The sequence below is a fragment of the Engystomops pustulosus genome, chromosome 8 (genome assembly GCF_040894005.1).
Source record: "Engystomops pustulosus chromosome 8, aEngPut4.maternal, whole genome shotgun sequence".
Classification (NCBI taxonomy): Eukaryota; Metazoa; Chordata; class Amphibia; order Anura; family Leptodactylidae; genus Engystomops; species Engystomops pustulosus.
In genome coordinates this window covers 20174163-20199813 of record NC_092418.1, presented here as the reverse complement: position 1 = coordinate 20199813, position 25651 = coordinate 20174163, and positions in this window count along the sequence as shown.

Here is a 25651-nt window from a genome sequence, read left to right as displayed (position 1 = left end):
GTCACCTGTCCTGACCTGTTCCTGGATATCTGTCTCTGTACCTTTAACACCTATCCTAACCTATTCCAGGATATCTGTCTCTGTACCTGTGCCCCCTATCCTGACCTGTTCCTGGATATCTGTCTCTCTACCTGTGCCGCATATCCTGACCTGTTCCTGGAAATCTGTCTCTGTACCTGTGCCGCCCATCCTGACCTTTTCCTGGATATCTGTCTCTGTGCCTGTGCCGCCTATCCTGACCTGTTCCTGGATATCTGTCTCTGTACCTGTGCTGCCTATGCTGACCTGTTCCTGGATATCTGTCTCTGTACCTGTGCCGCCTATACTGACCTGTTCCTGGATATCTGTCTCTGTACCTGTGCCGCCTGTTCTGACCTGTTCCTGGATATCTGTCTCTGTACCTGTGCCGCCTATCCTGACCTATTCCTGGATATCTGTCTCTGTACCTGTGCCTCCTATCCTGACCTGTTACTGGATATCTGTCTCTGTACCTGTGCCGCCCATCCTGACCTGTTCCTTGAAATCTGTCTCTGTGCCCCCTATCCTGACCTGTTTCTGGATATCTGTCTCTGTACCTGTGCCGCCTATCCTGACCTGTTCCTGGATATCTGTCTCTGTACCTGTGCCGCCTATCCTGACCTGTTCCTGGATATCTGTCTCTGTGCCCCCTATCCTGACCTGTTTCTGGATATCTGTCTCTGTACCTGTGCCGCCTATCCTGACCTGTTCCTGGATATCTGTCTCTGTACCTGTGCCGCCTATCCTGACCTGTTCCTGGATATCTGTCTCTGTACCTGTGCCGCCTATCCTGAACTGTTTCTGGATATCTGTCTCTGTACCTGCGCTGCCTATCCTGACCTGTTCCTGGATATCTGTCTCTGTACCTGTGCCGCCCATCCTGAACTGTTCCTTTATATCTGTCTCTGTGCCCCCTATCCTGACCTGTTCCTGGATATCTGTCTCTGTACCTGTGCTGCCTATCCTGACCTGTTCCTGGATATCTGCCTCTGTACCTGTGCCGCCTATCCTGACCTGTTCCTAGATATCTGTCTCTGTACCTGTGCCGCCTATCCTGACCTATTCCTGGATATCTGTCTCTGTACCTGTGCTGCCTATCCTGACCTGTTCCTGGATATCTGTCTCTGTACCTGTGCTGCCTATCCTGACCTGTTCCTGGATATCTGTCTCTGTACCTGTGCCGCCTATTCCGACCTGTTCCTGGATATCTGTCTCTGTACCTGTGCCGCCTATCCCGACCTATTCCTTGATATCTGTCTCTGTACCTGTGCCTCCTATCCTGACCTGTTCCTGGATATCTTTCTCTGTACCTGTGCCGCCTATACTGACCTGTTCCTGGATATCTGTCTCTGTACCTGTGCTGCCTATGCTGACCTGTTCCTGGATATCTGTCTCTGTACCTGTGCCGCCTTTCCTGACCTGTTCCTGGATATCTGTCTCTGTACCTGTGCTGCCTATACTGACCTGTTCCTGGATATCTGTCTCTGTACCTGTGCCGCCTATCCTGACCTGTTCCTGGATATCTGTCTCTGTACCTGTGCCGCCTATCCTGACTTGTTCCTGGATATCTGTCTCTGTACCTGTGCCGCCCATCCTGACCTGTTCCTGGATATATGTCTCTGTACCTGTGCTGCCTATCCTGACCTGTTCCTGGATATCTGTCTCTGTACCTGTGCCGCCCATCCTGACCTGTTCCTGGATATCTGTCTCTGTACCTGTGCTGCCTATCCTGACCTGTTCCTATATATATCTGTCTCTGTGCTTGTGCTGCCTATCCTGACCGGTTCCTGGATATCTGTCTCTGTACCTGTGCCGCCTATCCTGACCTGTTCCTGGATATCTGTCTCTGTGTCGCCTATCCTGACCTGTTTCTGGATATCTGTCTCTGTACCTGTGCCGCCTATCCCTACCTGTTCCTGGATATCTGTCTCTGTACCTGTGCCGCCTATCCCGACCTATTCTTGGATATCTGTCTCTGTACCTGTGCCTCCTATCCTGACCTGTTCCTGGATATCTGTCTCTGTACCTGTGCTTTCCTGACCTGTTCCTGGATATCTGTCTCTGTACCTGTGCCATCTATCCTGACCTCTTCCTGGATATCTGTCTTTGTACTTGTGCCACGTGTCGTGACCTGTTCCTGGATATCTGTCTCTGTACCTGTGCTGCCTATCCTGACCGATTTCTGGATATCTGTCTCTGTGCCCCCTATCCTGACCTGTTCCTGGATATCTGTCTCTGTGCCTGTGCTGCCTATCCTGACCTGTTTCTGGATATCTGTCTCTGTACCTGTGCTGCCTATCCTGACCTATTCCTGGATATCTGTCTCTGTACCTGTGCTGCCTATCCTGACCTATTCCTGGATATCTGTCTCTGTACCTGTGCCGCCTATGCTGACCTGTTCCTGGATATCTGTCTCTGTACCTGTGTCCCCTATCCTGATCTGTTCCTTGATATCTGTCTCTGTACCTGTGCTGCCTATCCTGACCTGTTCCTTGATATCTGTCTCTGTACTTGTGCCGCCTATCCTGACCTATTCCTGGATATCTATCTCTGTACCTGTGCTGCCTATCCTGACCTATTCCTGGATATCTGTCTCTGTACCTGTGCCGCCTATCCTGACCTGTTCCTGGATATCTGTCTCTGTACCTGTGCTGTCTATCCTGACCTATTCCTGGATATCTGTCTCTGTACCTGTGCCGCCTATCCTGACCTGTTCCTGGATATCTGTCTCTGTGTCGCCTATCCTGACCTGTTTCTGGATATCTGTCTCTGTACCTGTGCCGCCTATCCCTACCTGTTCCTGGATATCTGTCTCTGTACCTGTGCCGCCTATCCCGACCTATTCCTGGATATCTGTCTCTGTACCTGTGCCTCCTATCCTGACCTGTTCCTGGATATCTGTCTCTGTACCTGTGCTATCCTGACCTGTTCCTGGATATCTGTCTCTGTACCTGTGCCATCTATCCTGACCTCTTCCTGGATATCTGTCTTTGTACTTGTGCCACGTGTCGTGACCTGTTCCTGGATATCTGTCTCTGTACCTGTGCTGCCTATCCTGACCGATTTCTGGATATCTGTCTCTGTGCCCCCTATCCTGACCTGTTCCTGGATATCTGTCTCTGTGCCTGTGCTGCCTATCCTGACCTGTTTCTGGATATCTGTCTCTGTACCTGTGCTGCCTATCCTGACCTATTCCTGGATATCTGTCTCTGTACCTGTGCTGCCTATCCTGACCTATTCCTGGATATCTGTCTCTGTACCTGTGCCGCCTATCCTGATCTGTTCCTGGATGTCTGTCTCTGTACCTGTGCCCCCTATCCTGATCTGTTCCTGGATATCTGTCTCTGTACCTGTGCTGCCTATCCTGACCTGTTCCTTGATATCTGTCTCTGTACTTGTGCCGCCTATCCTGACCTATTCCTGGATATCTATCTCTGTACCTGTGCTGCCTATCCTGACCTATTCCTGGATATCTGTCTCTGTACCTGTGCCGCCTATCCTGACCTGTTCCTTGATATCTGTCTCTGTACCTGTGCTGTCTATCCTGACCTATTCCTGGATATCTGTCTCTGTACCTGTGCCGCCTATCCTGACCTGTTCCTGGATGTCTGTCTCTGTACCTGTGCTGCCTATCCTGACCTGTTCCTGGAAATGTGTCTCTGTACCTGTGCTGCCTATCCTGACCTGTTTCTGGATATCTGTCTCTGTACCTGTGCCGCCTATCCTGACCTGTTCCTGGATATCTGTCTCTGTACCTGTGCCGCCTATCCTGACCTGTTCCTTGATATCTGTCTCTTTACCTGTGCCACCTATCCTGACCTGTTCCTGGATATCTGTCTCTGTACCTGTGCCGCCTATCCTGAACTGTTTCTGGATATCTGTCTCTGTACCTGCTCTGCCTATCCTGACCTGTTCCTGGATATCTGTCTCTGTACCTGTGCCGCCCATCCTGACCTTTTCCTGGATATCTGTCTCTGTGCCCCCTATCCTGACCTGTTCCTGGATATCTGTCTCTGTACCTGTGCTGCCTATCCTGACCTGTTCCTGGATATCTGCCTCTGTACCTGTGCCGCCTATCCTGACCTGTTCCTAGGTATCTGTCTCTGTACCTGTGCCGCCTATCCTGACCTATTCCTGGATATCTGTCTCTGTACCTGTGCCGCCTATCCTGACCTGTTCCTGGATATCTGTCTCTGTACCTGTGCTGCCTATCCTGACCTGTTCCTGGATATCTGTCTCTGTTCCTGTGCCGCCTATCCTGACCTGTTCCTGGATATCTGTCTCTGTACCTGTGCCGCCTATCCCGACCTATTCCTGGATATCTGTCTCTGTACCTGTGCCTCCTATCCTGACCTGTTCCTGGATATCTTTCTCTGTACCTGTGCCTCCCATTCTGACCTGTTCCTGGATATCAGTCTCTGTGCCTCCTATCCTGACCTGTTCCTGGATATCTGTCTCTGTACCTGTGCCGCCTATCCTGACCTGTTCCTGGATATCTGTCTCTGTACCTGTGCCGCCTATCCCGACCTATTCCTGGATATCTGTCTCTGTACCTGTGCTGCCTATCCTGACCTGTTCCTGGATATCTGTCTCTGTGCCCCCTATCCTGACCTTTTCCTGGATATCTGTCTCTGTACCTCTGCTGCCTATCCTGACCTGTTCCTGGATATCTGCCTCTGTACCTGTGCCGCCTATTCTGACCTGTTCCTGGATATCTGTCTCTTTACCTGTGCCGCCTATCCCGACCTATTCCTTGATATCTGTCTCTGTACCTGTGCCTCCTATCCTGACCTGTTCCTGGATATCTGTCTCTGTACCTGTGCCGCCTATGCTGACCTGTTCCTGGATATCTTTCTCTGTACCTGTGCCGCCTATGCTGACCTGTTCCTTGATATCTGTCTCTGTACCTGTGCCGCCTTTCCTGACCTGTTCCTGGATATCTGTCTCTGTACCTGTGCTGCCTATCCTGACCTGTTCCTGGATATCTGTCTCTGTACCTGTGCCGCCTATCCTGACCTGTTCCTGGATATCTGTCTCTGTACCTGTGCTGCCTATCCTGACCTGTTCCTTGATATCTGTCTCTGTACCTGTGCCGCCTATCCTGACCTGTTCCTGGATATCTGTCTCTGTACCTGTGCCGCCCAATCTGACCTGTTCCTGGATATCTGTCTCTGTACCTGTGCCACCTATCCTGACCTGTTCCTGGATATCTGTCTCTGTACCTGTGCTGCCTATCCTGACCTGTTCCTGGATATCTGTCTCTGTACCTGTGCCGCCCATCCTGACCTGTTCCTGGATATCTGTCTCTGTACCTGTGCTGCCTATCCTGACCTGTTCTTGGATATCTGTCTCTGTGCTTGTGCTGCCTATCCTGACCTGTTCCTGGATATCTGTCTCTGTACCTGTGCCGCCCATCCTGACCTGTTCCTGGATATCTGTCTCTGTACCTGTTCTGCCTATCCTGACCTGTTCCTGGATATCTGTCTCTGTGCTTGTGCTGCCTATCCTGACCGGTTCCTGGATATCTGTCTCTGTACCTGTGCCGCCCATCCTGACCTGTTCCTGGATATCTGTCTCTGTGTCGCCTATCCTGACCTGTTCCTGGATATCTGTCTCTGTGTCGCCTATCCTGACCTGTTTCTGGATATCTGTCTCTGTACCTGTGCCGCCTATGCTGACCTGTTCCTGGATATCTGTCTCTGTACCTGTGCTGCCTATCCTGACCGATTTCTGGATATCTGTCTCTGTACCTGTGCCTCCTATCCTGACCTGTTCCTGGATATCTGTCTCTGTACCTTTGCCTCCTATCCTGACCTGTTCCTGGATATCTGTCTCTGTACCTGTGCTATCCTGACCTGTTCCTGGATATCTGTCTCTGTACCTGTGCCATCTATCCGGACCTCTTCCTGGATATCTGTCTTTGTACTTGTGCCACGTGTCGTGACCTGTTCCTGGATATCTGTCTCTGTACCTGTGCCGCCTATGCTGACCTGTTCCTGGATATCTGTCTCTGTACCTGTGCTGCCTATCCTGACCGATTTCTGGATATCTGTCTCTGTACCTGTGCTGCCTATCCTGACCGATTTCTGGATATCTGTCTCTGTGCCCCCTATCCTGACCTGTTCCTGGATATCTGTCTCTGTGCCTGTGCTGCCTATCCTGACCTGTTTCTGGATATCTGTCTCTGTACCTGTGCTGCCTATCCTGACCTATTCCTGGATATCTGTCTCTGTACCTGTGCTGCCTACCCTGACCTATTCCTGGATATCTGTCTCTGTACCTGTGCCGCCTATGCTGACCTGTTCCTGGATATCTGTCTCTGTACCTGTGCCGCCTATCCCTACCTGTTCCTGGATATCTGTCTCTGTACCTGTGCCATCTATCCTGACCTCTTCCTGGATATCTGTCTTTGTACTTGTGCCACGTGTCGTGACCTGTTCCTGGATATCTGTCTCTGTACCTGTGCTGCCTATCCTGACCGATTTCTGGATATCTGTCTCTGTGCCCCCTATGCTGACCTGTTCCTGGATATCTGTCTCTGTACCTGTGCCGCCTATCCCTACCTGTTCCTGGATATCTGTCTCTGTACCTGTGCCATCTATCCTGACCTCTTCCTGGATATCTGTCTTTGTACTTGTGCCACGTGTCGTGACCTGTTCCTGGATATCTGTCTCTGTACCTGTGCTTCCTATGCTGACCTGTTCCTGGATATCTGTCTCTGTACCTGTGCTGCCTATCCTGACCGATTTCTGGATATCTGTCTCTGTACCTGTGCTGCCTATCCTGACCGATTTCTGGATATCTGTCTCTGTGCCCCCTATCCTGACCTGTTCCTGGATATCTGTCTCTGTGCCTGTGCTGCCTATCCTGACCTGTTTCTGGATATCTGTCTCTGTACCTGTGCTGCCTATCCTGACCTATTCCTGGATATCTGTCTCTGTACCTGTGCTGCCTACCCTGACCTATTCCTGGATATCTGTCTCTGTACCTGTGCCGCCTATGCTGACCTGTTCCTGGATATCTGTCTCTGTACCTGTGCCGCCTATCCCTACCTGTTCCTGGATATCTGTCTCTGTACCTGTGCCGCCTATCCCGACCTATTCTTGGATATCTGTCTCTGTACCTGTGCCTCCTATCCTGACCTGTTCCTGGATATCTGTCTCTGTACCTGTGCTTTCCTGACCTGTTCCTGGATATCTGTCTCTGTACCTGTGCCATCTATCCTGACCTCTTCCTGGATATCTGTCTTTGTACTTGTGCCACGTGTCGTGACCTGTTCCTGGATATCTGTCTCTGTACCTGTGCTGCCTATCCTGACCGATTTCTGGATATCTGTCTCTGTGCCCCCTATCCTGACCTGTTCCTGGATATCTGTCTCTGTGCCTGTGCTGCCTATCCTGACCTGTTTCTGGATATCTGTCTCTGTACCTGTGCTGCCTATCCTGTCCTATTCCTGGATATCTGTCTCTGTACCTGTGCTGCCTATCCTGACCTATTCCTGGATATCTGTCTCTGTACCTGTGCCGCCTATGCTGACCTGTTCCTGGATATCTGTCTCTGTACCTGTGTCCCCTATCCTGATCTGTTCCTTGATATCTGTCTCTGTACCTGTGCTGCCTATCCTGACCTGTTCCTTGATATCTGTCTCTGTACTTGTGCCGCCTATCCTGACCTATTCCTGGATATCTATCTCTGTACCTGTGCTGCCTATCCTGACCTATTCCTGGATATCTGTCTCTGTACCTGTGCCGCCTATCCTGACCTGTTCCTGGATATCTGTCTCTGTACCTGTGCTGTCTATCCTGACCTATTCCTGGATATCTGTCTCTGTACCTGTGCCGCCTATCCTGACCTGTTCCTGGATATCTGTCTCTGTGTCGCCTATCCTGACCTGTTTCTGGATATCTGTCTCTGTACCTGTGCCGCCTATCCCTACCTGTTCCTGGATATCTGTCTCTGTACCTGTGCCGCCTATCCCGACCTATTCCTGGATATCTGTCTCTGTACCTGTGCCTCCTATCCTGACCTGTTCCTGGATATCTGTCTCTGTACCTGTGCTATCCTGACCTGTTCCTGGATATCTGTCTCTGTACCTGTGCCATCTATCCTGACCTCTTCCTGGATATCTGTCTTTGTACTTGTGCCACGTGTCGTGACCTGTTCCTGGATATCTGTCTCTGTACCTGTGCTGCCTATCCTGACCGATTTCTGGATATCTGTCTCTGTGCCCCCTATCCTGACCTGTTCCTGGATATCTGTCTCTGTACCTGTGCTATCCTGACCTGTTCCTGGATATCTGTCTCTGTACCTGTGCCATCTATCCTGACCTCTTCCTGGATATCTGTCTTTGTACTTGTGCCACGTGTCGTGACCTGTTCCTGGATATCTGTCTCTGTACCTGTGCTGCCTATCCTGACCTATTCCTGGATATCTGTCTCTGTACCTGTGCCGCCTATCCTGATCTGTTCCTGGATGTCTGTCTCTGTACCTGTGCCCCCTATCCTGATCTGTTCCTGGATATCTGTCTCTGTACCTGTGCTGCCTATCCTGACCTGTTCCTTGATATCTGTCTCTGTACTTGTGCCGCCTATCCTGACCTATTCCTGGATATCTATCTCTGTACCTGTGCTGCCTATCCTGACCTATTCCTGGATATCTGTCTCTGTACCTGTGCCGCCTATCCTGACCTGTTCCTTGATATCTGTCTCTGTACCTGTGCTGTCTATCCTGACCTATTCCTGGATATCTGTCTCTGTACCTGTGCCGCCTATCCTGACCTGTTCCTGGATGTCTGTCTCTGTACCTGTGCTGCCTATCCTGACCTGTTCCTGGAAATGTGTCTCTGTACCTGTGCTGCCTATCCTGAGCTGTTTCTGGATATCTGTCTCTGTACCTGTGCCGCCTATCCTGACCTGTTCCTGGATATCTGTCTCTGTACCTGTGCCGCCTATCCTGACCTGTTCCTTGATATCTGTCTCTTTACCTGTGCCACCTATCCTGACCTGTTCCTGGATATCTGTCTCTGTACCTGTGCCGCCTATCCTGAACTGTTTCTGGATATCTGTCTCTGTACCTGCTCTGCCTATCCTGACCTGTTCCTGGATATCTGTCTCTGTACCTGTGCCGCCCATCCTGACCTTTTCCTGGATATCTGTCTCTGTGCCCCCTATCCTGACCTGTTCCTGGATATCTGTCTCTGTACCTGTGCTGCCTATCCTGACCTGTTCCTGGATATCTGCCTCTGTACCTGTGCCGCCTATCCTGACCTGTTCCTAGGTATCTGTCTCTGTACCTGTGCCGCCTATCCTGACCTATTCCTGGATATCTGTCTCTGTACCTGTGCCGCCTATCCTGACCTGTTCCTGGATATCTGTCTCTGTACCTGTGCTGCCTATCCTGACCTGTTCCTGGATATCTGTCTCTGTTCCTGTGCCGCCTATCCTGACCTGTTCCTGGATATCTGTCTCTGTACCTGTGCCGCCTATCCCGACCTATTCCTGGATATCTGTCTCTGTACCTGTGCCTCCTATCCTGACCTGTTCCTGGATATCTTTCTCTGTACCTGTGCCTCCCATTCTGACCTGTTCCTGGATATCAGTCTCTGTGCCTCCTATCCTGACCTGTTCCTGGATATCTGTCTCTGTACCTGTGCCGCCTATCCTGACCTGTTCCTGGATATCTGTCTCTGTACCTGTGCCGCCTATCCCGACCTATTCCTGGATATCTGTCTCTGTACCTGTGCTGCCTATCCTGACCTGTTCCTGGATATCTGTCTCTGTGCCCCCTATCCTGACCTTTTCCTGGATATCTGTCTCTGTACCTCTGCTGCCTATCCTGACCTGTTCCTGGATATCTGCCTCTGTACCTGTGCCGCCTATTCTGACCTGTTCCTGGATATCTGTCTCTTTACCTGTGCCGCCTATCCCGACCTATTCCTTGATATCTGTCTCTGTACCTGTGCCTCCTATCCTGACCTGTTCCTGGATATCTGTCTCTGTACCTGTGCCGCCTATGCTGACCTGTTCCTGGATATCTTTCTCTGTACCTGTGCCGCCTATGCTGACCTGTTCCTTGATATCTGTCTCTGTACCTGTGCCGCCATTCCTGACCTGTTCCTGGATATCTGTCTCTGTACCTGTGCTGCCTATCCTGACCTGTTCCTGGATATCTGTCTCTGTACCTGTGCCGCCTATCCTGACCTGTTCCTGGATATCTGTCTCTGTACCTGTGCTGCCTATCCTGACCTGTTCCTTGATATCTGTCTCTGTACCTGTGCCGCCTATCCTGACCTGTTCCTGGATATCTGTCTCTGTACCTGTGCCGCCCAATCTGACCTGTTCCTGGATATCTGTCTCTGTACCTGTGCCACCTATCCTGACCTGTTCCTGGATATCTGTCTCTGTACCTGTGCTGCCTATCCTGACCTGTTCCTGGATATCTGTCTCTGTACCTGTGCCGCCCATCCTGACCTGTTCCTGGATATCTGTCTCTGTACCTGTGCTGCCTATCCTGACCTGTTCTTGGATATCTGTCTCTGTGCTTGTGCTGCCTATCCTGACCTGTTCCTGGATATCTGTCTCTGTACCTGTGCCGCCCATCCTGACCTGTTCCTGGATATCTGTCTCTGTACCTGTTCTGCCTATCCTGACCTGTTCCTGGATATCTGTCTCTGTGCTTGTGCTGCCTATCCTGACCGGTTCCTGGATATCTGTCTCTGTACCTGTGCCGCCCATCCTGACCTGTTCCTGGATATCTGTCTCTGTGTCGCCTATCCTGACCTGTTCCTGGATATCTGTCTCTGTGTCGCCTATCCTGACCTGTTTCTGGATATCTGTCTCTGTACCTGTGCCGCCTATGCTGACCTGTTCCTGGATATCTGTCTCTGTACCTGTGCTGCCTATCCTGACCGATTTCTGGATATCTGTCTCTGTACCTGTGCCTCCTATCCTGACCTGTTCCTGGATATCTGTCTCTGTACCTTTGCCTCCTATCCTGACCTGTTCCTGGATATCTGTCTCTGTACCTGTGCTATCCTGACCTGTTCCTGGATATCTGTCTCTGTACCTGTGCCATCTATCCGGACCTCTTCCTGGATATCTGTCTTTGTACTTGTGCCACGTGTCGTGACCTGTTCCTGGATATCTGTCTCTGTACCTGTGCCGCCTATGCTGACCTGTTCCTGGATATCTGTCTCTGTACCTGTGCTGCCTATCCTGACCGATTTCTGGATATCTGTCTCTGTACCTGTGCTGCCTATCCTGACCGATTTCTGGATATCTGTCTCTGTGCCCCCTATCCTGACCTGTTCCTGGATATCTGTCTCTGTGCCTGTGCTGCCTATCCTGACCTGTTTCTGGATATCTGTCTCTGTACCTGTGCTGCCTATCCTGACCTATTCCTGGATATCTGTCTCTGTACCTGTGCTGCCTACCCTGACCTATTCCTGGATATCTGTCTCTGTACCTGTGCCGCCTATGCTGACCTGTTCCTGGATATCTGTCTCTGTACCTGTGCCGCCTATCCCTACCTGTTCCTGGATATCTGTCTCTGTACCTGTGCCATCTATCCTGACCTCTTCCTGGATATCTGTCTTTGTACTTGTGCCACGTGTCGTGACCTGTTCCTGGATATCTGTCTCTGTACCTGTGCTGCCTATCCTGACCGATTTCTGGATATCTGTCTCTGTGCCCCCTATGCTGACCTGTTCCTGGATATCTGTCTCTGTACCTGTGCCGCCTATCCCTACCTGTTCCTGGATATCTGTCTCTGTACCTGTGCCATCTATCCTGACCTCTTCCTGGATATCTGTCTTTGTACTTGTGCCACGTGTCGTGACCTGTTCCTGGATATCTGTCTCTGTACCTGTGCTTCCTATGCTGACCTGTTCCTGGATATCTGTCTCTGTACCTGTGCTGCCTATCCTGACCGATTTCTGGATATCTGTCTCTGTACCTGTGCTGCCTATCCTGACCGATTTCTGGATATCTGTCTCTGTGCCCCCTATCCTGACCTGTTCCTGGATATCTGTCTCTGTGCCTGTGCTGCCTATCCTGACCTGTTTCTGGATATCTGTCTCTGTACCTGTGCTGCCTATCCTGACCTATTCCTGGATATCTGTCTCTGTACCTGTGCTGCCTACCCTGACCTATTCCTGGATATCTGTCTCTGTACCTGTGCCGCCTATGCTGACCTGTTCCTGGATATCTGTCTCTGTACCTGTGCCGCCTATCCCTACCTGTTCCTGGATATCTGTCTCTGTACCTGTGCCATCTATCCTGACCTCTTCCTGGATATCTGTCTTTGTACTTGTGCCACGTGTCGTGACCTGTTCCTGGATATCTGTCTCTGTACCTGTGCTGCCTATCCTGACCGATTTCTGGATATCTGTCTCTGTGCCCCCTATCCTGACCTGTTCCTGGATATCTGTCTCTGTGCCTGTGCTGCCTATCCTGACCTGTTTATGGATATCTGTCTCTGTACCTGTGCTGCCTATCCTGACCTATTCCTGGATATCTGTCTCTGTACCTGTGCTGCCTATCCTGACCTATTCCTGGATATCTGTCTCTGTACCTGTGCCGCCTATCCTGATCTGTTCCTGGATGTCTGTCTCTGTACCTGTACCCCCTATCCTGATCTGTTCCTGGATATCTGTCTCTGTACCTGTGCTGCCTATCCTGACCTGTTCCTTGATATCTGTCTCTGTACTTGTGCCGCCTATCCTGACCTATTCCTGGATATCTATCTCTGTACCTGTGCTGCCTATCCTGACCTATTCCTGGATATCTGTCTCTGTACCTGTGCCGCCTATCCTGACCTGTTCCTTGATATCTGTCTCTGTACCTGTGCTGTCTATCCTGACCTATTCCTGGATATCTGTCTCTGTACCTGTGCCGCCTATCCTGACCTGTTCCTGGATATCTGTCTCTGTACCTGTGCTGTCTATCCTGACCTATTCCTGGATATCTGTCTCTGTACCTGTGCCGCCTATCCTGACCTGTTCCTGGATGTCTGTCTCTGTACCTGTGCTGCCTATCCTGACCTGTTCCTGGAAATGTGTCTCTGTACCTGTACTGCCTATCCTGACCTGTTTCTGGATATCTGTCTCTGTACCTGTGCCGCCTATCCTGACCTGTTCCTGGATATCTGTCTCTGTACCTGTGCCGCCTATCCTGACCTGTTCCTTGATATCTGTCTCTTTACCTGTGCCACCTATCCTGACCTGTTCCTGGATATCTGTCTCTGTACCTGTGCCGCCTATCCTGAACTGTTTCTGGATATCTGTCTCTGTACCTGCTCTGCCTATCCTGACCTGTTCCTGGATATCTGTCTCTGTACCTGTGCCGCCCATCCTGACCTTTTCCTGGATATCTGTCTCTGTGCCCCCTATCCTGACCTTTTCCTGGATATCTGTCTCTGTACCTGTGCTGCCTATCCTGACCTGTTCCTGGATATCTGCCTCTGTACCTGTGCCGCCTATCCTGACCTGTTCCTAGGTATCTGTCTCTGTACCTGTGCCGCCTATCCTGACCTATTCCTGGATATCTGTCTCTGTACCTGTGCCGCCTATCCTGACCTGTTCCTGGATATCTGTCTCTGTCTCTGTACCTGTGCTGCCTATCCTGACCTGTTCCTGGATATCTGTCTCTGTTCCTGTGCCGCCTATCCTGACCTGTTCCTGGATATCTGTCTCTGTACCTGTGCCGCCTATCCCGACCTATTCCTGGATATCTGTCTCTGTACCTGTGCCTCCTATCCTGACCTGTTCCTGGATATCTTTCTCTGTACCTGTGCCTCCCATTCTGACCTGTTCCTGGATATCAGTCTCTGTGCCTCCTATCCTGACCTGTTCCTGGATATCTGTCTCTGTACCTGTGCCGCCTATCCTGACCTGTTCCTGGATATCTGTCTCTGTACCTGTGCCGCCTATCCCGACCTATTCCTGGATATCTGTCTCTGTACCTGTGCTGCCTATCCTGACCTGTTCCTGGATATCTGTCTCTGTGCCCCCTATCCTGACCTTTTCCTGGATATCTGTCTCTGTACCTGTGCTGCCTATCCTGACCTGTTCCTGGATATCTGCCTCTGTACCTGTGCCGCCTATTCTGACCTGTTCCTGGATATCTGTCTCTTTACCTGTACCGCCTATCCCGACCTATTCCTTGATATCTGTCTCTGTACCTGTGCCTCCTATCCTGACCTGTTCCTGGATATCTGTCTCTGTACCTGTGCCGCCTATGCTGACCTGTTCCTGGATATCTTTCTCTGTACCTGTGCTGCCTATGCTGACCTGTTCCTTGATATCTGTCTCTGTACCTGTGCCGCCTTTCCTGACCTGTTCCTGGATATCTGTCTCTGTACCTGTGCTGCCTATCCTGACCTGTTCCTGGATATCTGTCTCTGTACCTGTGCCGCCTATCCTGACCTGTTCCTGGATATCTGTCTCTGTACCTGTGCTGCCTATCCTGACCTGTTCCTTGATATCTGTCTCTGTACCTGTGCCGCCTATCCTGACCTGTTCCTGGATATCTGTCTCTGTACCTGTGCCGCCCAATCTGACCTGTTCCTGGATATCTGTCTCTGTACCTGTGCCACCTATCCTGACCTGTTCCTGGATATCTGTCTCTGTACCTGTGCTGCCTATCCTGACCTGTTCCTGGATATCTGTCTCTGTACCTGTGCCGCCCATCCTGACCTGTTCCTGGATATCTGTCTCTGTACCTGTGCTGCCTATCCTGACCTGTTCTTGGATATCTGTCTCTGTGCTTGTGCTGCCTATCCTGACCTGTTCCTGGATATCTGTCTCTGTACCTGTGCCGCCCATCCTGACCTGTTCCTGGATATCTGTCTCTGTACCTGTTCTGCCTATCCTGACCTGTTCCTGGATATCTGTCTCTGTGCTTGTGCTGCCTATCCTGACCGGTTCCTGGATATCTGTCTCTGTACCTGTGCCGCCCATCCTGACCTGTTCCTGGATATCTGTCTCTGTGTCGCCTATCCTGACCTGTTCCTGGATATCTGTCTCTGTGTCGCCTATCCTGTCCTGTTTCTGGATATCTGTCTCTGTACCTGTGCCGCCTATCCCTACCTGTTCCTGGATATCTGTCTCTGTACCTGTGCCGCCTATCCCGACCTATTCCTGGATATCTGTCTCTGTACCTGTGCCTCCTATCCTGACCTGTTCCTGGATATCTGTCTCTGTACCTGTGCTATCCTGACCTGTTCCTGGATATCTGTCTCTGTACCTGTGCCATCTATCCTGACCTCTTCCTGGATATCTGTCTTTGTACTTGTGCCACGTGTCGTGACCTGTTCCTGGATATCTGTCTCTGTACCTGTGCCGCCTATGCTGACCTGTTCCTGGATATCTGTCTCTGTACCTGTGCTGCCTATCCTGACCGATTTCTGGATATCTGTCTCTGTACCTGTGCCTCCTATCCTGACCTGTTCCTGGATATCTGTCTCTGTACCTTTGCCTCCTATCCTGACCTGTTCCTGGATATCTGTCTCTGTACCTGTGCTATCCTGACCTGTTCCTGGATATCTGTCTCTGTACCTGTGCCATCTATCCTGACCTCTTCCTGGATATCTGTCTTTGTACTTGTGCCACGTGTCGTGACCTGTTCCTGGATATCTGTCTCTGTACCTGTGCCGCCTATGCTGACCTGTTCCTGGATATCTGTCTCTGTACCTGTGCTGCCTATCCTGACCGATTTCTGGATATCTGTCTCTGTACCTGTGCTGCCTATCCTGACCGATTTCTGGATATCTGTCTCTGTGCCCCCTATCCTGACCTGTTCCTGGATATCTGTCTCTGTGCCTGTGCTGCCTATCCTGACCTGTTTCTGGATATCTGTCTCTGTACCTGTGCTGCCTATCCTGACCTATTCCTGGATATCTGTCTCTGTACCTGTGCTGCCTACCCTGACCTATTCCTGGATATCTGTCTCTGTACCTGTGCCGCCTATGCTGACCTGTTCCTGGATATCTGTCTCTGTACCTGTGCCGCCTATCCCTACCTGTTCCTGGATATCTGTCTCTGTACCTGTGCCATCTATCCTGACCTCTTCCTGGATATCTGTCTTTGTACTTGTGCCACGTGTCGTGACCTGTTCCTGGATATCTGTCTCTGTACCTGTGCTGCCTATCCTGACCGATTTCTGGATATCTGTCTCTGTGCCCCCTATCCTGACCTGTTCCTGGATATCTGTCTCTGTGCCTGTGCTGCCTATCCTGACCTGTTTCTGGATATCTGTCTCTGTACCTGTGCTGCCTATCCTGACCTATTCCTGGATATCTGTCTCTGTACCTGTGCTGCCTATCCTGACCTATTCCTGGATATCTGTCTCTGTACCTGTGCCGCCTATCCTGATCTGTTCCTGGATGTCTGTCTCTGTACCTGTGCCCCCTATCCTGATCTGTTCCTGGATATCTGTCTCTGTACCTGTGCTGCCTATCCTGACCTGTTCCTTGATATCTGTCTCTGTACTTGTGCCGCCTATCCTGACCTATTCCTGGATATCTATCTCTGTAACTGTGCTGCCTATCCTGACCTATTCCTGGATATCTGTCTCTGTACCTGTGCCGCCTATCCTGACCTGTTCCTGGATATCTGTCTCTGTACCTGTGCTGTCTATCCTGACCTATTCCTGGATATCTGTCTCTGTACCTGTGCCGCCTATCCTGACCTGTTCCTGGATATCTGTCTCTGTACCTGTGCTGTCTATCCTGACCTATTCCTGGATATCTGTCTCTGTACCTGTGCCGCCTATCCTGACCTGTTCCTGGATGTCTGTCTCTGTACCTGTGCTGCCTATCCTGACCTATTCCTGGAAATGTGTCTCTGTACCTGTGCCGCCTCTCCTGACCTGTTCCTGGATATCTGTCTCTGTACCTGTGCCGCCTATCCTGACCTGTTCCTTGTTATCTGTCTCTGTACCTGTGCCGCCTATCCTGACCTATTCCTGGATATTTGTCTCTGTACCTGTACCGCCTATCCTGACCTGTTCCTGGATATCTGTCTCTGTACCTGTTCTGCCTATCCTGACCTGTTCCTGGATATCTGTCTCTGTACCTGTGCTTCCTATCCTGACCTATTCCTGGATATCTGTCTCTGTACCTGTGCCTCCTATCCTTACCTGTTCCTGAATATCCGTCTCTGTACCTGTGCCGCCCATCCTGACCTGTTCCTGGATATCTGTCTCTGTACCTGTGCCGCCCATCCTGACCTGTTCCTGGATATCTGTCTCTGTACCTTTGCCGCCTATCCTGACCTATTCCTGGATATCTATCTCTGTACCTGTGCTGCCTATCCTGACCTGTTTCTGGATATCTGTCTCTGTACCTGTGCCGCCTATCCTGAACTGTTTCTGGATATCTGTCTCTGTACCTGCGCTGCCTATCCTGACCTGTTCCTGGATATCTGTCTCTGTACCTGTGCCGCCCATCCTGACCTTTTCCTGGATATCTGTCTCTGTGCCCCCTATCCTGACCTGTTCCTGGATATCTGTCTCTGTACCTGTGCTGGCTATCCTGACCTGTTCCAGGATATCTGCCTCTGTACCTGTGCCGCCTATCCTGACCTGTTCCTAGGTATCTGTCTCTGTACCTGTGCCGCCTATCCTGACCTAATCCTGGATATCTGTCTCTGTACCTGTGCTGCCTATCCTGACCTGTTCCTGGATATCTGTCTCTGTACCTGTGCTGCCTATCCTGACCTGTTCCTGGATATCTGTCTCTGTTCCTGTGCCGCCTATCCTGACCTGTTCCTGGATATCTGTCTCTGTACCTGTGCCGCCTATCCCGACCTATTCCTGGATATCTGTCTCTGTACCTGTGCCTCCTATCCTGACCTGTTCCTGGATATCTTTCTCTGTACCTGTGCCACCTATCCTGACCTGTTCCTGGATATCTGTCTCTGTACCTGTGCTGCCTATCCTGACCTGTTCCTGGATATCTGTCTCTGTACCTTTGCCGCCCATCCTGACCTGTTCCTGGATATCTGTCGCTGTACCTGTGCTGCCTATCCTGACCTGTTCTTGGATATCTGTCTCTGTGCTTGTGCTGCCTATCCTGACCTGTTCCTGGATATCTGTCTCTGTACCTGTGCCGCCCATCCTGACCTGTTCCTGGATATCTGTCTCTGTACCTGTTCTGCCTATCCTGACCTGTTCCTGGATATCTGTCTCTGTGCTTGTGCTGCCTATCCTGACCGGTTCCTGGATATCTGTCTCTGTACCTGTGCCGCCCATCCTGACCTGTTCCTGGATATCTGTCTCTGTGTCGCCTATCCTGACCTGTTCCTGGATATCTGTCTCTGTGTCGCCTATCCTGACCTGTTTCTGGATATCTGTCTCTGTACCTGTGCCGCCTATCCCTACCTGTTCCTGGATATCTGTCTCTGTACCTGTGCCGCCTATCCCGACCTATTCCTGGATATCTGTCTCTGTACCTGTGCCTCTTATCCTGACCTGTTCCTGGATATCTGTCTCTGTACCTGTGCTATCCTGACCTGTTCCTGGATATCTGTCTCTGTACCTGTGCCATCTATCCTGACCTCTTCCTGGATATCTGTCTTTGTACTTGTGCCACGTGTCGTGACCTGTTCCTGGATATCTGTCTCTGTACCTGTGCCGCCTATGCTGACCTGTTCCTGGATATCTGTCTCTGTACCTGTGCTGCCTATCCTGACCGATTTCTGGATATCTGTCTCTGTACCTGTGCCTCCTATCCTGACCTGTTCCTGGATATCTGTCTCTGTACCTGTGCCTCCTATCCTGACCTGTTCCTGGATATCTGTCTCTGTACCTGTGCTATCCTGACCTGTTCCTGGATATCTGTCTCTGTACCTGTGCCATCTATCCTGACCTCTTCCTGGATATCTGTCTTTGTACTTGTGCCACGTGTCGTGACCTGTTTCTGGATATCTGTCTCTGTACCTGTGCCGCCTATGCTGACCTGTTCCTGGATATCTGTCTCTGTACCTGTGCTGCCTATCCTGACCGATTTCTGGATATCTGTCTCTGTACCTGTGCTGCCTATCCTGACCGATTTCTGGATATCTGTCTCTGTGCCCCCTATCCTGACCTGTTCCTGGATATCTGTCTCTGTGCCTGTGCTGCCTATCCTGACCTGTTTCTGGATATCTGTCTCTGTACCTGTGCTGCCTATCCTGACCTATTCCTGGATATCTGTCTCTGTACCTGTGCTGCCTATCCTGACCTATTCCTGGATATCTGTCTCTGTACCTGTGCCGCCTATGCTGACCTGTTCCTGGATATCTGTCTCTGTACCTGTGCCGCCTATCCCTACCTGTTCCTGGATATCTGTCTCTGTACCTGTGCCATCTATCCTGACCTCTTCCTGGATATCTGTCTTTGTACTTGTGCCACGTGTCGTGACCTGTTCCTGGATATCTGTCTCTGTACCTGTGCTGCCTATCCTGACCGATTTCTGGATATCTGTCTCTGTACCTGTGCCATCTATCCTGACCTCTTCCTGGATATCTGTCTTTGTACTTGTGCCACGTGTCGTGACCTGTTCCTGGATATCTGTCTCTGTACCTGTGCCGCCTATGCTGACCTGTTCCTGGATATCTGTCTCTGTACCTGTGCTGCCTATCCTGACCGATTTCTGGATATCTGTCTCTGTACCTGTGCCTCCTATCCTGACCTGTTCCTGGATATCTGTCTCTGTACCTGTGCCTCCTATCCTGACCTGTTCCTGGATATCTGTCTCTGTACCTGTGCTATCCTGACCTGTTCCTGGATATCTGTCTCTGTACCTGTGCCATCTATCCTGACCTCTTCCTGGATATCTGTCTTTGTACTTGTGCCACGTGTCGTGACCTGTTCCTGGATATCTGTCTCTGTACCTGTGCCGCCTATGCTGACCTGTTCCTGGATATCTGTCTCTGTACCTGTGCTGCCTATCCTGACCGATTTCTGGATATCTGTCTCTGTACCTGTGCTGCCTATCCTGACCGATTTCTGGATATCTGTCTCTGTGCCCCCTATCCTGACCTGTTCCTGGATATCTGTCTCTGTGCCTGTGCTGCCTATCCTGACCTGTTTCTGGATATCTGTCTCTGTACCTGTGCTGCCTATCCTGACCTATTCCTGGATATCTGTCTCTGTACCTGTGCTGCCTATCCTGACCTATTCCTGGATATCTGTCTCTGTACCTGTGCCGCCTATGCTGACCTGTTCCTGGATATCTGTCTCTGTACCTGTGCCGCCTATCCCTACCTGTTCCTGGATATCTGTCTCTGTACCTGTGCCATCTATCCTGACCTCTTCCTGGATATCTGTCTTTGTACTTGTGCCACGTGTCGTGACCTGTTCCTGGATATCTGTCTCTGTACCTGTGCTGCCTATCCTGACCGATTTCTGGATATCTGTCTCTGTGCCCCCTATCCTGACCTGTTCCTGGATATCTGTCTCTGTGCCTGTGCTGCCTATCCTGACCTGTTTCTGGATATCTGTCTCTGTACCTGTGCTGCCTATCCTGACCTATTCCTGGATATCTGTCTCTGTACCTGTGCTGCCTATCCTGACCTATTCCTGGATATCTGTCTCTGTACCTGTGCCGCCTATCCTGATCTGTTCCTGGATGTCTGTCTCTGTACCTGTGCCCCCTATCCTGATCTGTTCCTGGATATCTGTCTCTGTACCTGTGCTGCCTATCCTGACCTGTTCCTTGATATCTGTCTCTGTACTTGTGCCGCCTATCCTGACCTATTCCTGGATATCTATCTCTGTACCTGTGCTGCCTATCCTGACCTATTCCTGGATATCTGTCTCTGTACCTGTGCCACCTATCCTGACCTGTTCCTGGATATCTGTCTCTGTACCTGTGCTGTCTATCCTGACCTATTCCTGGATATCTGTCTCTGTACCTGTGCCGCCTATCCTGACCTGTTCCTGGATATCTGTCTCTGTACCTGTGCTGTCTATCCTGACCTATTCCTGGATATCTGTCTCTGTACCTGTGCCGCCTATCCTGACCTGTTCCTGGATGTCTGTCTCTGTACCTGTGCTGCCTATCCTGACCTGTTCCTGGAAATGTGTCTCTGTACCTGTGCCGCCTCTCCTGACCTGTTCCTGGATATCTGTCTCTGTACCTGTGCCGCCTATCCTGACCTGTTCCTTGTTATCTGTCTCTGTACCTGTGCCGCCTATCCTGACCTATTCCTGGATATTTGTCTCTGTACCTGTACCGCCTATCCTGACCTGTTCCTCGATATCTGTCTCTGTACCTGTTCTGCCTATCCTGACCTGTTCCTGGATATCTGTCTCTGTACCTGTGCTGCCTATCCTGACCTATTCCTGGATATCTGTCTCTGTACCTGTGCCTCCTATCCTTACCTGTTCCTGAATATCCGTCTCTGTACCTGTGCCGCCCATCCTGACCTGTTCCTGGATATCTGTCTCTGTACCTGTGCCGCCCATCCTGACCTGTTCCTGGATATCTGTCTCTGTACCTTTGCCGCCTATCCTGACCTATTCCTGGATATCTATCTCTGTACCTGTGCTGCCTATCCTGACCTGTTTCTGGATATCTGTCTCTGTACCTGTGCCGCCTATCCTGACCTGTTCCTGGATATCTGTCTCTGTACCTGTGCCGCCTATCCTGACCTGTTCCTTGATATCTGTCTCTGTACCTGTGCCACCTATCCTGACCTGTTCCTGGATATCTGTCTCTGTACCTGTGCCGCCTATCCTGAACTGTTTCTGGATATCTGTCTCTTTACCTGCGCTGCCTATCCTGACCTGTTCCTGGATATCTGTCTCTGTACCTGTGCCGCCCATCCTGACCTTTTCCTGGATATCTGTCTCTGTGCCCCCTATCCTGACCTGTTCCTGGATATCTGTCTCTGTACCTGTGCTGGCTATCCTGACCTGTTCCAGGATATCTGCCTCTGTACCTGTGCCGCCTATCCTGACCTGTTCCTAGGTATCTGTCTCTGTACCTGTGCCGCCTATCCTGACCTATTCCTGGATATCTGTCTCTGTACCTGTGCTGCCTATCCTGACCTGTTCCTGGATATCTGTCTCTGTACCTGTGCTGCCTATCCTGACCTGTTCCTGGATATCTGTCTCTGTTCCTGTGCCGCCTATCCTGACCTGTTCCTGGATATCTGTCTCTGTACCTGTGCCGCCTATCCCGACCTATTCCTGGATATCTGTCTCTGTACCTGTGCCTCCTATCCTGACCTGTTCCTGGATATCTTTCTCTGTACCTGTGCCTTCCATTCTGACCTGTTCCTGGATATCAGTCTCTGTGTCTCCTATCCTGACCTGTTCCTGGATATCTGTCTCTGTACCTGTGCCGCCTATCCTGACCTGTTCCTGGATATCTGTCTCTGTACCTGTGCCGCCTATCCCGACCTATTCCTGGATATCTGTCTCTGTACCTGTGCTGCCTATCCTGACCTGTTCCTGGATATCTGTCTCTGTACCTGTGCTGCCTATCCTGACCTGTTCCTGGATATCTGTCTCTGTACCTGTGCCGCCTATCCTGACCTGTTCCTTGATATCTGTCTCTGTACCTGTGCCACCTATCCTGACCTGTTCCTGGATATCTGTCTCTGTACCTGTGCCGCCTATCCTGAACTGTTTCTGGATATCTGTCTCTGTACCTGCACTGCCTATCCTGACCTGTTCCTGGATATCTGTCTCTGTACCTGTGCCGCCCATCCTGACCTGTTCCTGGATATCTGTCTCTGTGCCCCCTATCCTGACCTTTTCCTGGATATCTGTCTCTGTACCTGTGCTGCCTATCCTGACCTGTTCCTGGATATCTGCCTCTGTACCTGTGCCGCCTATTCTGACCTGTTCCTGGATATCTGTCTCTTTACCTGTGCCGCCTATCCCGACCTATTCCTTGATATCTGTCTCTGTACCTGTGCCTCCTATCCTGACCTGTTCCTGGATATCTGTCTCTGTACCTGTGCCGCCTGTGCTGACCTGTTCCTGGATATCTTTCTCTGTACCTGTGCTGCCTATGCTGACCTGTTCCTGGATATCTGTCTCAGTACCTGTGCAGCCTTTCCTGACCTGTTCCTGGATATCTGTCTCTGTACCTGTGTCACCTATCCTGACCTGTTCCTGGATATCTGTCTCTGTACCTGTGCCGCCTATCCTGACCTGTTCCTGGATATCTGTCTCTGTACCTGTGCTGCCTATCCTGACCTGTTCCTTGATATCTGTCTCTGTACCTGTGCCGCCTATCCTGACCTGTTCCTGGATATCTGTCTCTGTACCTGTGCCGCCCAATCTGACCTGTTCCTGGATATCTGTCTCTGTGCTTGTGCTGCCTATCCTGACCTGTTCCTGGATATCTGTCTCTGTACCTGTGCCGCCCATCCTGACCTGTTCCTGGATATCTGTCTCTGTACCTGTGCTGCCTATCCTGACCTGTTCCTGGATATCTGTCTCTGTGCTTGTGCTGCCTATCCTGACCGGTTCCTGGATATCTGTACCTGTGCCGCCCATCCTGACCTGTTCCTGGATATCTGTCTCTGTGTCGCCTATCCTGACCTGTTCCTGGATATCTGTCTCTGTGTCGCCTATCCTGACCTGTTTCTGGATATCTGTCTCTGTACCTGTGCCGCCTATCCCTACCTGTTCCTGGATATCTGTCTCTGTACCTGTGCCACCTATCCCGACCTATTCCTGGATATCTGTCTCTGTACCTGTGCCTCCTATCCTGACCTGTTCCTGGATATCTGTCTCTGTACCTGTGCTATACTGACCTGTTCCTGGATATCTGTCTCTGTACCTGTGCCATCTATCCTGACCTCTTCCTGGATATCTGTCTTTGTACTTGTGCCACGTGTCGTGACCTGTTCCTGGATATCTGTCTCTGTACCTGTGCCGCCTATGCTGACCTGTTCCTGGATATCTGTCTCTGTACCTGTGCTGCCTATCCTGACCGATTTCTGGATATCTGTCTCTGTACCTGTGCTGCCTATCCTGACCTATTCCTGGATATCTGTCTCTGTACCTGTGCTGCCTATCCTGACCTATTCCTAGATATCTGTCTCTGTACCTGTGCCGCCTATGCTGACCTGTTCCTGGATATCTGTCTCTGTACCTGTGCCCCCTATCCTGATCTGTTCCTGGATATCTGTCTCTGTACCTGTGCTGCCTATCCTGACCTGTTCCTTGATATCTGTCTCTGTACTTGTGCCGCCTATCCTGACCTATTCCTGGATATCTATCTCTGTACCTGTGCTGCCTATCCTGACCTATTCCTGGATATCTGTCTCTGTACCTGTGCCGCCTATCCCGACCTATTCCTGGATATCTGTCTCTGTACCTGTGCCTCCTATCCTGACCTGTTCCTGGATATCTTTCTCTGTACCTGTGCCTTCCATTCTGACCTGTTCCTGGATATCAGTCTCTGTGCCTCCTATCCTGACCTGTTCCTGGATATCTGTCTCTGTACCTGTGCCGCCTATCCTGACCTGTTCCTGGATATCTGTCTCTGTACCTGTGCCGCCTATCCCGACCTATTCCTGGATATCTGTCTCTGTACCTGTGCTGCCTATCCTGACCTGTTCCTGGATATCTGTCTCTGTACCTGTGCTGCCTATCCTGACCTGTTCCTGGATATCTGTCTCTGTACCTGTGCCGCCTATCCTGACCTGTTCCTTGATATCTGTCTCTGTACCTGTGCCACCTTTCCTGACCTGTTCCTGGATATCTGTCTCTGTACCTGTGCCGCCTATCCTGAACTGTTTCTGGATATCTGTCTCTGTACCTGCACTGCCTATCCTGACCTGTTCCTGGATATCTGTCTCTGTACCTGTGCCGCCCATCCTGACCTGTTCCTGGATATCTGTCTCTGTGCCCCCTATCCTGACCTTTTCCTGGATATCTGTCTCTGTACCTGTGCTGCCTATCCTGACCTGTTCCTGGATATCTGCCTCTGTACCTGTGCCGCCTATTCTGACCTGTTCCTGGATATCTGTCTCTTTACCTGTGCCGCCTATCCCGACCTATTCCTTGATATCTGTCTCTGTACCTGTGCCTCCTATCCTGACCTGTTCCTGGATATCTGTCTCTGTACCTGTGCCGCCTATGCTGACCTGTTCCTGGATATCTTTCTCTGTACCTGTGCTGCCTATGCTGACCTGTTCCTGGATATCTGTCTCTGTACCTGTGCAGCCTTTCCTGACCTGTTCCTGGATATCTGTCTCTGTACCTGTGTCACCTATCCTGACCTGTTCCTGGATATCTGTCTCTGTACCTGTGCCGCCTATCCTGACCTGTTCCTGGATATCTGTCTCTGTACCTGTGCTGCCTATCCTGACCTGTTCCTTGATATCTGTCTCTGTACCTGTGCCGCCTATCCTGACCTGTTCCTGGATATCTGTCTCTGTACCTGTGCCGCCCAATCTGACCTGTTCCTGGATATCTGTCTCTGTGCTTGTGCTGCCTATCCTGACCTGTTCCTGGATATCTGTCTCTGTACCTGTGCCGCCCATCCTGACCTGTTCCTGGATATCTGTCTCTGTACCTGTGCTGCCTATCCTGACCTGTTCCTGGATATCTGTCTCTGTGCTTGTGCTGCCTATCCTGACCGGTTCCTGGATATCTGTCTCTGTACCTGTGCCGCCCATCCTGACCTG